The following is a 13,124-nucleotide window of genomic DNA, read 5'->3' on the forward strand; positions in this document are numbered from 1 at the left end:
GCTCTGGCATCTGCAGGGGAAAGTGGGCCCCGAGAAGATCACACTGGAGTCAGTATCACCCCGTGTGTCTCCTAGCGTGGCTGTGGGGCAGATGCCTTTCCTGAAGGCAAAGCGTTTACTGGTAGTAAGTGACCAATGAGCTAGCTCTGACTGCACATAACACACTCCTGTTTCCTGGAAAATTCCAGACAGACACAGGAAGGGAGACCTGAGGCTTTGTCGCTTGGTAAACTGAGGCTCTTAATCCATTTATCAAATGTAAGGTTAAAAACAACCATGCATGAGATACCATTGATGGGCCTCAGGAGAACATTGGGTGACATATTCTGAGTGCCTTCACACTAAGAATTCTCCAGGAAGAACCGTCTTTACCAAGAGTCACCTGATTCCCTCCAGACCAAGAAATGACCAGCAATATGGTCCTTCCTCTGCAACTGACAGTCTCTAATGAAGAGAGGCTGTTGTTCTGCTCCCCACCAGAGTCTCCTAGAATATGTGTCAGGGATGAAGGTTGCTTCATTGGTCCTGTTGGCCAGCCAGCAGAGAGAGTCAGAATGACAGTTTATACCTTCTAAACAACACCATCGGGACTTCCCTGGTGGCGCAGTGGATAAAACTCCGCACTCCCAATGCAGGCGGCCCGGGTCTGATCCCTGTTCAGGGAACTAGATCCCACATGCTTGCTGCAACTAAGGAGCTGATGAGCTGCATCTACGGAGCCTGCCTGCTGCAACTAAGACCCGGCACAACCAAATAAATAGTTAAAAATAAACACAAGCAGCTAAATTTTCACTATGTTATGATTTTAAACCAATACATAAAAATAATGATCATGAAAATATCTTTACTGATTTTCATGTTTATAAAGATAATTCATGCTTATTTTTAAACGATGTAACAATATAGAAGGTAAAAAACAATATCCCCCTTCCCAATAAAAAGTGTTTAACAGTTTGGTTTACACCCTTCCAGAATGTTTTCTAAATAAAATAGTTTGAGTCCCCATCCTAGGTCGTTTGGGGAATCTAGCATTTTCTTCAGTTGTTTCAGTGATTCCTGAGGAAGATGCTAATATAGTGGTTGCGTATTCGTCTTGCTCTGGATCCTATTGTGAATTCAGTTGCTTATTGCTTTGTGTTGCCTCCTGTTTACACCTGCTGACTGCTCCAGCTTTTCTCTGGTTTTCTTGGCTCCAAAACTTCAAAACAGGAATTTCTTCTGTGGACCATGCTTTCCCCAATGTGTTCAGCAGAGAAAGGGATTGCTTCCTCGTAAGTTCAGTAAAGGACCTTTCAGGAAAACAGGTGATTGTTTCAGTGGAAAGCTTCAGTGAGTAGAATGACTCATCTTTCAGTCCTAAGACCTGCCTGATGACATCAGTACAACAGCCTATGTGCCATGATGCCCGCCTTCATTTTAAATCCCTTTGAGCTATGCTTTTTGGCTCCTGTAGAAGTATGTGCCTATGGGTACGTTTGGCCATGCTTACAGAGATTCATTTAAATCTTAGCATTGGTAGATTAGAAAACCTGTTTTAAGTGGTTTATAATTTTCAGGATATTTGTTGGTATTATTGTTCTTAAATATATTTATGTTTAAAAAGCAAGCTTATATAGGATAAATGGAATAAGCTTGACACAGAACTAATACATATTTTAGTTTCACATGTAATAACATGCTTTTTCTCTAAAGCAGAATCCCAAACATTCAATGATGTGCTTATTTATTCCTAGTAAAAACACCCTCGGAATTATATCTTTTTTTAATTTTGTAGGCCACATTATTTGATATCTAATTTGATTCAGTTGATGATGTGTAAAGAAGAGATTTCACAGGAAAAAAAATCAGTTAACTAGTCCAAGAAATAATATATCTAAATATTGAAACGCATACTTTAAACCAATAAATGACAGAGTTGAGAGACGTTTAACCTTTAAAGAAGAATAGAAATAATAAGATATTTTCTGTTTGCAGCCTTAGATTTTGTTTAAAATAATATTGCACAGTGTTGATTACTACACCATTTGGCTCCGTTTGAAGAAAGAACATGATTGTAAGAGCAACTTTTGACATTTGAAAATCAACGTTGTTTACATTTGAGAAAATCACTATAGGTTGTTTTTAATAAATTTAAAGAGATTTACAAACACTCATATAAACTTTATTCTATGTTCATATTACTTCAATTATATTTTTCATAAAGTTTAATAACTGTAAACACTCTAAATGAAGCCATATGTCCAGAGCAGGCACTGATTATAATTCTTTTATATTATACTTGAGTTCAAGACATTTCCCCAGTTACAAATGATTTAAAAGCTAACAGGGCTTCCCTGGTGGCGCAGTGGTTAAGAATCTGCCTGCCAATGCAGGGGACACAGGTTCGTGCCCTGGTCTGGGAAGATCCCACATGCCGCGGAGCAACTAGGCCCGTGAGCCATGGCCGCTGAGCCTGCGCGTCTGGAGCCTGTGCTCCACAACAAGAGAGGCCGCTATAGTGAGAGGCCCGCGCACCGCGATTAAGAGTGGACCCCGCTCGCCGCAACTGGAGAAAGCCCTCGCACAGCAATAAAGACCCAACACAGCCAAAAATAAATAACTAAATAAATAAATTTAAAAGCTAACAAAAGGTGAAAGAGTTGGTAGGTTCATAATTGGAAAACAAGTTATGAATAGAGAAACTAATGATTGTGAATTTGTATCCAGAACATACAAAAAAAAAGAAAGAAAAGAAACACGAAAAAAATTTTACCCAGTTATCTGTTGGCTTTCTGATACAGAATATGGTATTAAATCCTATACGCAACAACATACATTATGGATATAGATATTTTACCAGTCAAAAACATTTGGAATTTAAAAAATTCCAAACAGAATGAGTTTGTTCAGTTAGGGATTGAGTTTCATGTTTGTATTTTTATCCTTCACCCTTTACTCTTCATCCCCAAAACATTTACTGAGTGACCAGTATGTAGTCAGTTGATACATATTTATCATTTTCAGGTCGAAGATAGCAGCTGAGTGAGTGTAATTAGTGAAGGAGGATTTTCAACGGGCACTCATGTTCTAGGACTCCCAGTTTAAAAGGGGAGACAGAGCTAGGAGAAAGATTTGTTGGACGCAAATATGAGTAGGAGTAAGGGACTATACCCCTTGGATCAGGAAATTAACCCCTTTCTCTTGTGTGTCAAAAGATACTCTAAGAGGGCTTCCCTGGTGGCGCAGTGGTTGAGAGTCCGCCTGCCGATGCAGGGGACACGGGTTCGTGCTCCGGTCCGGGAAGATCCCACATGCCGTGGAGCGGCTAGGCCCGTGAGCCATGGCCGCTGAGCCTACGCGCCCGGAGCCTGTGCTCCGCAATGGAAGAGACCACAACAGTGAGAGGCCCGCGTATGGCAAAAAAAAAAAAAAAAAAAAAAAAAATACCCTAAGAAAAAAACATCTTGCGATGCCCTCAGGCTTATGCTTGGTGAAGGCAGGAGCCCAGGGACCTAAGTGTTCGGATATCTCAGTAAAAGGGTTTACGGTCCTATTGTGTCCCTGGCCTTGTCTTATGACCTTTTTCCCTTTTCAGCTGCAATAATCCATTCCTTCAATAACCTTGCTATCTCTCATTATATACTATACGTACATATGTATAGTATATATAAAATGCATAAGTAAAGAAAACCAACCCAAGTTCATCTTCCTCCTTCAAGTTTAGGGATTCTCTAAAGATCAACACAGACTTTCCCTCCTCAACTTCCACTGAGACCTGGAAGTCTCTGTCTTCTCAGTGGCTGTTGACCCTACTGGCCCGCAAAACATTGCTGATTGCTCTAGTTTCTGTATAAGTCTTACATTAGCTCATCTAAAATTAATTTAGTTCATATTTCCTGGAGGACAGTAGCCTGAAAACCTACTGGAATGGCATCTGCAGGCACAGGTACCCTGGGGAACTTTCCTCCAGGAAAATTACATGCACTTAGGTTTTGTACCAACTTAGTGAAAGCTCTTCCATGTGCTGAAAAGATACACGCATGACAGCTTGATCTCCGGGCTGCAGGTAGACGGAGGAATGAAAGGTGTGCTGATCTACTCTCCCTTCCTCCCCCTTCCCTCCATGTATGTTTACATACCTGTTTCCATTTGCCCCTGTGTGCACCTGAAAAATCTCTCTAGTGAACTGAAAGCAGTTTAAACTCATTTCAGAAGGGGTGAGTTGGTTTTAATAAAACAACGTATGACTATCTCCAGGAAAGGAGAATTTTGGATATTTTGTATGTAATTATGAATTATATTAACTGTTCACTGAAAGTGACAATAACAATAATATCCTCATCATTAGAATATACTGTGGGCAATGGGTTCATATTTTCTTTTTATATTTTCTGTATTATGAAAAAAAACCCTGGAGAACTAAAAATTTATTCTATTTTGGTAGGCATACTGTTGATTCTAAGTGACTTTTGATTCTCTGTTGTATCTCTCCACCACCCTGACAGCTGAATTAATCTAAAACCAGCAAACATTTTCTAGTGCAGTTGGCTTGGTGCATTTGTCATGTGGAGATCTGACTTTCGTCAGCCAAATAGCAGTCTCATGACATATTTAAAACATCCCTATGCTCCAGGGATAGAAATAACCTTCTTCTCCATACTCTGTTCAAGTAAATATTTCCTGGTAGGATTTCTCAGGGCAATATTGCTTACGTGAAAAACCAACTGTTCCTTGCATTCTTTTTAATACAATAAATGGACATGCTTTAATTGGTGTTCTCTGGCACAACAAAAATCTGTAAGACGAAAGCAAGGAATAAGTCTAATTAGGTCACATTCTTGCTTTTGGAAATGAGCATTCTTCACTTTAATACTTATAATAAAAAAACACTTTTTTAATGAAGAATAGCCAAATAAACAATCTTTTTGTGGAACTTTAACATTAAAAGACCATTTTGGCTAAATATGCAAGGAGGAATAAAAATTTTTAAAGCCTTGTATTTAGTTTTCTTTTTGGAGTTTTCTAATGTTACTAGGTGTAGGAGTCTGTATTTTCAAGTTTAACTTTATAAGGAACAGGGTTTACAATGCCTAAGTTTAAAAATTAGGTGAGGTGATGGAGGAGATGCTGAGCCCAAATAAATGGGTGAAGTTGTGAAATTTATACCCCTTTTCTGGTTTCAGAGACCTGAAAAGTGTTAGTTCCAATATGGAGGATTTTTTTGTTTGTTTTTTTTGTTTTTTTTGTTTTTGCGGTACGGGGGCCTCTCACTGTTGTGGCCTCTCCCGTTGCGGAGCATAGGCTCCGGACGCGCAGGCTCAGCAGCCATGGTTCACGGGCCCAGCCGCTCCGCGGCATGTGGGATTCTCCCAGACCGGGGCACGAACCCACGTCCCCTGTATCGGCAGGCGGACTCTCAACCACTGCGCCACCAGGGAAGCCCCTGGAGGATTTTTTTCTATCAAAATAAGATTTAAGAAGTAAATAAGAGATCAAACTTGGGCCAAAACAAACTATTTCTAGAAAAATGGGAAACTCAGGGAATTTCACTAGCCAAAAATTTTAATGATAAAGAGCTAGAATAGTGCTATAGACGTTAAGAAGGATAGAAATGAACTGGAGGGAGAGCATGGCACACTTCACCTCCAAATATGGAGAACTGAGGCTTCATACTACTGGGAATTACGAAAGCTTTGGGGAGATAGAGTGTAATAGAGGAAGATCTTATCAAGATAATGTGACTGAAACTCAGGCTACAATTTCATCTACTCCGTTATGAATTCTACAAATATTTCTTGGACATTAAGTTTTTGCCAGGACATGAACTGCTGTCTTTGGGTCACAGCAGTGAGCTAGTCAGAACAAATTCCTAGCTCTTAGTAGAATATATGTTCTAGTTGGAATATAGACAGTTTTTTAAACTGAGGGCTTCCCTGGTGGCGCAGTGGTTGAGAGTCCACCTGCCGATGCAGGGGACACGGGTTCGTGCCCCGGTCCGGGAAGATCCCATATGCCGTGGAGCGGCTGAGTCTGTGAGCCATGGCCGCTGAGCCTGCGTGTCCGGAGCCTGTGCTCCGCAACCGGAGAGGCCACAACAGTGAGAGGCACGCGGACCGCAAAAAAAAAAAAAAAATCCTCTCCCTAAAAGCAACCATAAACCTGGAGAAAACACCATATGGTCATTTCAATAGTTACAGAAAAAATATTTGGCAAAATTAATACCATTTATGAAAAAAATATCTCAACAAATTAGAAATAGAAGGAAACTTCCTCAACTTGATAAAGGGCATCTGTGAAAAACCTATAGCTAACATTGTACTTAATGATGAAAGACTGAATGTTCCTTCCTTGTGATCAGGAACAAGGCAAGGATATCCACTCTTATTACTTCTATTCATCATTGCATTGGAGGTTCTAGCAAGAAAATGAAAGGCATCCAGTTTGAAAAGAAAGAAGTAAACTTTTATTTATTCAGGTGACATGACTCTGTATTCAGAAAACCCAAGGATTCCATTAGAACTAATAAGCATGTTCAGCAACGTTGGATACAACATCAATACATAAAAATTGATTTTATTTTTATATACTACCAACAATTTGCAAATAAAATTAACACAATTTCATTCATAATTTCATTAAAAAGAATTAAATACTTAGGAATAAACTTAACGAAAGAAGAGCAAGATAGGTAGAAGAAAAAATATAAAACTTGGCTGAGAAAATTTACAAAAGATCTAAATAAATGGAAAGACATTTCATGTTTATGGATTGAAAGACTTAATATTAAGATGGCAATTCTCCCTAGCAGAAGATTTGCAAAAATTGATGAACCGATCCTAAAATATATATGGAAATGCAAAAGACCAGGATAGCTAGAACAATTTAGAAAAAGAAAAGAAAATTGGAGAATTTAGAATTCTTGATTTCAAAAGGTAGTATCAGCCTGCAGTAATCAAGATAATGTAGTATCCTTTACACTTATGGTGAATTGATTTTCAACAAAGGTGCCAAGGCAATTCCTTGGGGAGAAAGGCTAGGCCTTTCAATAAACAATACTGGGACAATTGAATATCTGCATGCAAGAAGAGGAATTTTAGGACTTCCCTGGTGGTCCAGTGGTAAAGAATCTGCCTTCCAGTGCAGGGGACACAGTTTAGATCCCTGGTCGGGGAAATAAGATCCCGCATGCCTCAGGGCAACTAAGCCCACGCACCACAACTACTAAGCCCGGGTGCCTCAACTAGAGAGCCTGCGTGCCGCAAACCACAGAGCCCACTCTCTCTGGAGCCCGTGCGCCACAACAACATAAAAAAAAGATCCCACATGCCTCACAGATGATCCCGCGTGCTGCAACTAAGACCCAACACAGCCAAAACACTAAAAAAAAAAAAAAAAAAAAAAAAAGAATTTAGATCCTTATCTCACACCATATACAAAAATTAATTCAGATCGATCACAGACCTAACTGTAAAAGCTAAAATTAACTTTTGCTTTATGTGTGTTATTCGTTTAGTTTTCTATGTATGTGGCACATATCTATCTTTAAACTCTAACTTAAAGTCTAAATTTTCTCTCAAAACCTCCAACACAGCAGGTACCCCATCAGTTTCAGAGTTTTGGAAGTTCTCCTGGAGTGTTCTGTTCCATGCCCATGTGGACTGATTCCTTTCTATGACAGAGTCATCACCTCTGAATCTCTCCCCATCCAACTCTTGGAGGGCTCTCCCTTTGTCTCTCCCATATCTAAGACCCTGATTCATGGCTCTTGCTTTATTTCCTCCAGAATATTTTTGAGAAAAGATGTATAGGAGATAAGTTTTTGAGATTTTGCAAATCTGGAAATTCTTTATTGGTCACCTTATCCTTAATTGGTCATTTGGCTGGGTGTAAATTTTTTGGTTGGAAATAATTTTCCTTAAGAAATTTGATGGCTTTGCTCTAATGACTTCATGCCAGTGAGCTACTGGGAAATTTGACTCAATCCAATTCTCACTTTTTTTACACAATTTTTTTCCCTTCTCAGGCAATTTTCAGATTGTTTTCATCCCATGTTTTAGTGATTTCATGATGATGTTCTTTGGTATAATTTTATTTTCATCCTGGGCCCAGGGGACCCATTTCTACAGTTCTGGGAGATTTTCTTGGATTATTTGATAACTCTCCCCTCCTCTCCAGTCAAGTTACTCTGCTTTCTTTTTCTGGAACTTCTGTTATTTGGATAGAAGCTTCTTTGTTAATTTGGTGTTATTAAAAATAGCTATTTTGCATCTTATTTTCATCTCTCTTTTTTTTGCTTTGCTTTCTTGTGTGTTTTTTGTTGTTTTTTGTTTTGGGTTTTTTTTTAACATTATTCTCTATGCCTTCTTTTGAGCTTTTCATTTACTGTATTTTATTCTTAATCTCTCAGCTTCCTTTTATTATCTGATTGTTTTCTCTTATGGCATCTTGCCAGTTTTCACAGATGCTATATTATTTCTTAGCTCTCTGAGGATATTAAAGACAAAGTTTTATTTTATTTTGTTTTCTGAGGATAGCTTCCATTTCCTCAAGTTGCATTTTTTTGATGATTTGTTTTCTGTTTTTCTCCCTCTCTGACTTTCGTTTTAGAACAGTAGAGAATTTCCTTAAATACCTTGTGATCTTTTGCAGTTCATTCATACTGAAAGTTGGGGAGTGAATGGGAAGTTCTAGGGTCTAGTGGGACATGTATACTGTGGGGTGACCTGACTCGGCAGTTTTATTGGGAAGCGCCCAACATCAACATCCACATCCTTAGGCTGAGTAGATTCTCCAGTGAATGATCTTCTGTCTGGTGAGTTTAAGTCAGCTCTCAGGGTTCTAGAAGCTAGTGGAGACAAAACTGTAATCTGACAGTCTGTACTTTATGTATTCCCCATCTTCCCTTCCAGGGCTGTTGCCCTCAGTGCCGCCTGGTCCCCTCACCTCCTTCCCCGATTCGAGTTGCTCTGTTACCCTTTCTGGAGAATAAACCTTCAGTTTGGGGCTGGAACAGATGAGGGTCATTGACGCAGGTGAGTAGAAGAGAGGGGATTTTTTTATCCAACTACTTCCTAAATTTTCAGAATCTTGCTATTTTCACTGTACTCCCCAGCCCATCACCTTCACTTGCAGAGGTATATGGAATTCACTGGCTTGGTCATTTGGAGATGCTTAGATTCAAGTCACTTTTCTCCTTTCAATAGAGAAATAGACTTTCTCTATTGCCAGGTTAGGATTTAGTTTTTTCAGATTTGCTAAGTTGGTTACCATCGATCCATATGCGTTATGGTTTCCAAAAGTACGCTGTTCTTTTCTCCCCTAACATTCTCTTTTTCTGTGCGTTTTCTGTGCATGTTAGTGCATTTCAGGAGAGAGAGAGGTCGGGCAAATCAAGTGTTCAGTTAACCATCTTTACTTAAATGTGTGTTATATTATTCTTTATGTCTTTTTGTGCCAGAAAGTTTTCATAATTTAAATTAATTAGAAGAATTTTCTGCTCTGAAATAGGTACATTCAGAATAAAGCTGGTGGTTGATTATAGCTAAGGGGATTGATCCCAAGAATGACAGGCACTGTATTGTCAGCAGAACCCTAAGGAACCAGCTTTCTCTACTACACAGAGAAATTACATTTCTCCTGACCTCAAAGGAAATTGCTATCCCTTTCTTGGTAAATGTAAATAAAAAAATACTTCTGGCTTGTTTCTTGCTACATATTGTACTTTTTTTTTTTTAGCATAGATTTGAATAGTGATTTAGTAAATTGGAAATTAAGGAACAATAAAAAAATAACCCCCAAAACTCACATTTTAAATTTCCAGAATTAATGACTGGTTCAAAACGATTTCCTAGGCCCACAGATTTGTATTTTAACTTTCCTACAAATGAATAGCTATCTCAGAACACTTTCAGGCACTAGATCTTTCCATCAGGTCAGAGGGCAACATGACGCAGCTCATAGAAAGCGAGTGCTTGTGGGGTGATGTCAAAAGCCTCAGGGAGAGTCTGCAAGTCTGAGAGGGGCTTTATTCATCCCAGTCAAACTCAAGGGTCCCAAGCAGTCACCACTCAAGAGACAAGGGAATGCAAGGTCTAATTTCAGTGTGCTCCTTGATCTTCAAGAGTAACTGCCGGTAACTCCACTTAGAGGCTCATCTGCCAGATTTGGTGAAAATTTGCACTTACGATCAAAGCTGCTGGTTTGGTTAGTCTGCTGGACGACGTTAAACCCAGCCCATCCTGGGAGGTTGGGTGGGGCCCCTTCGCACCAGCTCATTCCCTTTGCCTTTGATGTGATTTGCCCTGGAGCTCTTCACCTCTGTATTTATGGTTAAGAGCAGACCACTTCTCTTGGAACCGTGTTTTTGGAGTCAGCCAAGGGCAACAGGACTCTTTGCATGCTTTTAATTATAGGCTGTTTTTAATGTTTTCTTCTGCACTCCTATATTTCACTGTTAGTCAGTTTTGCTATACTTTTCTCTCTTTCCCCTCTGCTGCTCTAAAGTCATTTAATTTCAGAAGGAATCCTGCCTTATATTAATGACCAGTGGAGTGAAAACAATAACTTCTGGAATTTTTATTTACAAATGTGAATTAAATGGACAAGAAGGAATCAATTTCAGTTGCTTGAAATAGAATATATTTGTTGGGCAAGGTTGGTGCGATGGAGGAGGTAAACAAAAACTGGGTGGCTTGACTAACTTTCCATAGTTTTCTTCTAGAGAAGTTATTTCTAAGTGAAGAGCAGTTTCGTCTTTAGGCTTATTTATTTATTTTATTTAACATGTACTTAAATAAGACCTCCTAGTGCCAAGCTTTAAGGAATTTATAAGTATGAGCTCATTTAATCCTAACAATCTTATGAGATATCTTTAATTTTATCCACATTTTATAAGGGATAAAAAATGAGGCACAGAGAAGTTAACTAACTTCCTTAAGGTTGCACAGCTGGCAAGTGGCAGGGCTGAGATTTAGCTCCAGGTGGTCCTCTGCTCCAAAGTCTATGCTCTTCTTTTTCTAAAATACTGAAACCATACCTTGTTACCTACAGGTGTGTTCTGCTTGTAGAAATTAAACAAGGAAGGAAGAAAGGAAGGGAGAGAGGGGGAGACAAAAGGTGTGGAGAAGGAGGAAGGACAGAGTGAAAAAGAATCATAAATGACAATGATTAGTCACTTTCATCACTACATCACAAGCTGGGTTTATTTAATTCAGTACCATACATTTAGAGTACATGCCATTTGAAAATGCTTCCAAGGTAATCTTCTATATGCTGCGAAGCCAAGTGTACCTGTACTTGAAAACACTGAAATAGTGCATTCAAATCTGAATCTGCTTTCAATCAAACGTTTCAATTTTCTAAGTAGACAAGGATTGTAGGGGAATAAAGAGATTATTTCATCATACTTTTCAGAGTATTCAGAAGATTCACAATAACTGGCTAGGGAGAATATGGGTATCAAAAGGAAGATTTCAATTTCTACTGTGTTCCTAAAAATTGTATTTTCAAATGTAGATTCAATAACTGAGTTTTAACTTTTGCATAAATTAATTAGATAGATATTAGAAAGATGTGTGTTTTTTGGGCAAATACAGCTCTCCCACAGCATACAGATATTCTTAAGCATGTGGTTATGAAATATATGACGAAATTGGAGATGTATTTTAATCGCGCGTGTGTGTGTGCGTGTGTGTTGCAGGGGCAGAAGTCTAGAGGGTGATGTCAGGACCTAGAGGAAATAAGACTTCAGAAGTGAGCTGAAAGAGTGGGATCCAAAGAGTGATTGTGTGTCAAGCAATCTGAGGAAATATAAGACAGGAGGAGATAAAAATATTTACATTACACAGTTAATGATTCAAAATGTCCTACCTAAACATTCATTTGGTTGACTGAATTTGCTTCCTAGTAAATTAATTTGATGAGTTGAAACAGCTCTGCTTTGGAGCATCACATAATGAAATGCATTGGCCTTTCACCCTCTCTCTGCTCTAGTCCTGCTCAGAATGGCACATCTCCATTTGTTTCTTTAGAGCCTGGATGCATTATTTCTTTACGGTGGTTTAAACTTTGTGTCTTGGCTCCACTAAGAGTATCTTGATGCAGTTCTCTCTTATATAAATACTCTTCCCCCCAATTTTTGCTTTGTTTTAGTTACTCTCCATGTTCCGATAATTCTTACCACATGGAGCAAAACATTTCAACACTATTTATTCAGAATGGAGGCCCTCATTTTGTTCTTTCTTTTGTTGGAGCTCAAAATAAGAAAGTGACAATATTTCAAAAATGGTTTTATATTAAAGAAAAATGTGTGCTGTATCCAGCTCAAAAGAGGAAATCTTGTCAGGTTTTTGACTAACTGTAATTTGATTCTTCTTCTAATGCTCCCTGAGTTACTTAAATCACTAAAATGCAAGCTCCATGAGGGAATGGATTTTTTTTTTTAAATGGGGCTTTTTCAGCAATATCTCCAGCATCTAGAAGTATAGGCACACAATAGGTTCTCAAAAGTATAATGAATAAATGAATAAAATAACATCCTGGAATGCAATCTAAATAAAAAATTCACAAATTTCAAATAAAAAAAATATTTAAAGGGATTAATCCCAACAAACTAAGGACATATTCTTTCATAGGGTTGTGTAACCATGATGATTTCTTAGAAAGGTTTTGTTTCACAATACATGTGAAAACTTTATGTGTGCTTGTTTAGACGTTCTCATGAACTCCAGCTGCTCTGATAATTTTTAATCATTGGTAAAAATCCAGAAACTTGTAAATTCTAGTGGCTATTGACAAAAGGCTGAGTAAAAAAAAGCAAACTTCTCCATTAGAGAATGTGTGCTGTGAACATTTCTTTCTATTAAATATTTGAGTAGCATTTCTTAATTTTAAAATGTTCCTTCCATAAAAATCACAATATTCTTTTTTTTTTTTTATTTATTATTATTTTTTTTGCGGTCCGCGGGCCTCTCACTGTTGTGGCCTCTCCCGTTGCAGAGCACAGGCTCCGGACGCACAGGCTCAGCGGCCATGGCTCACGGGCCCAGCCGCTCCGCGGCATGTTAGGTTCTTTTTTTTTTTTTAAATCACAATATTCTTAAACTTTCTGATTTGTCTGGTGCTCCCCAACCTAAAATTTCTCCTAT

General features: G+C 38.6%; 1 long non-coding RNA gene across 1 annotated transcript in view; it reads right to left on the reverse strand.

Moving 5' to 3' along the window:
• LOC125960722 (uncharacterized) overlaps window positions 1-13,124 on the reverse strand; it is a 33,546-nt gene continuing 20,422 nt past the window's right edge. The window contains exon 3 of the long non-coding RNA XR_007470693.1: window positions 1-10. This is a non-coding gene — a long non-coding RNA (uncharacterized LOC125960722). The remainder of the gene's footprint in view (window positions 11-13,124) is intronic.

Source organism: Orcinus orca, chromosome 12, assembly GCF_937001465.1.
Source record: "Orcinus orca chromosome 12, mOrcOrc1.1, whole genome shotgun sequence".
In the NCBI taxonomy this organism is placed as follows: Eukaryota; Metazoa; Chordata; class Mammalia; order Artiodactyla; family Delphinidae; genus Orcinus; species Orcinus orca.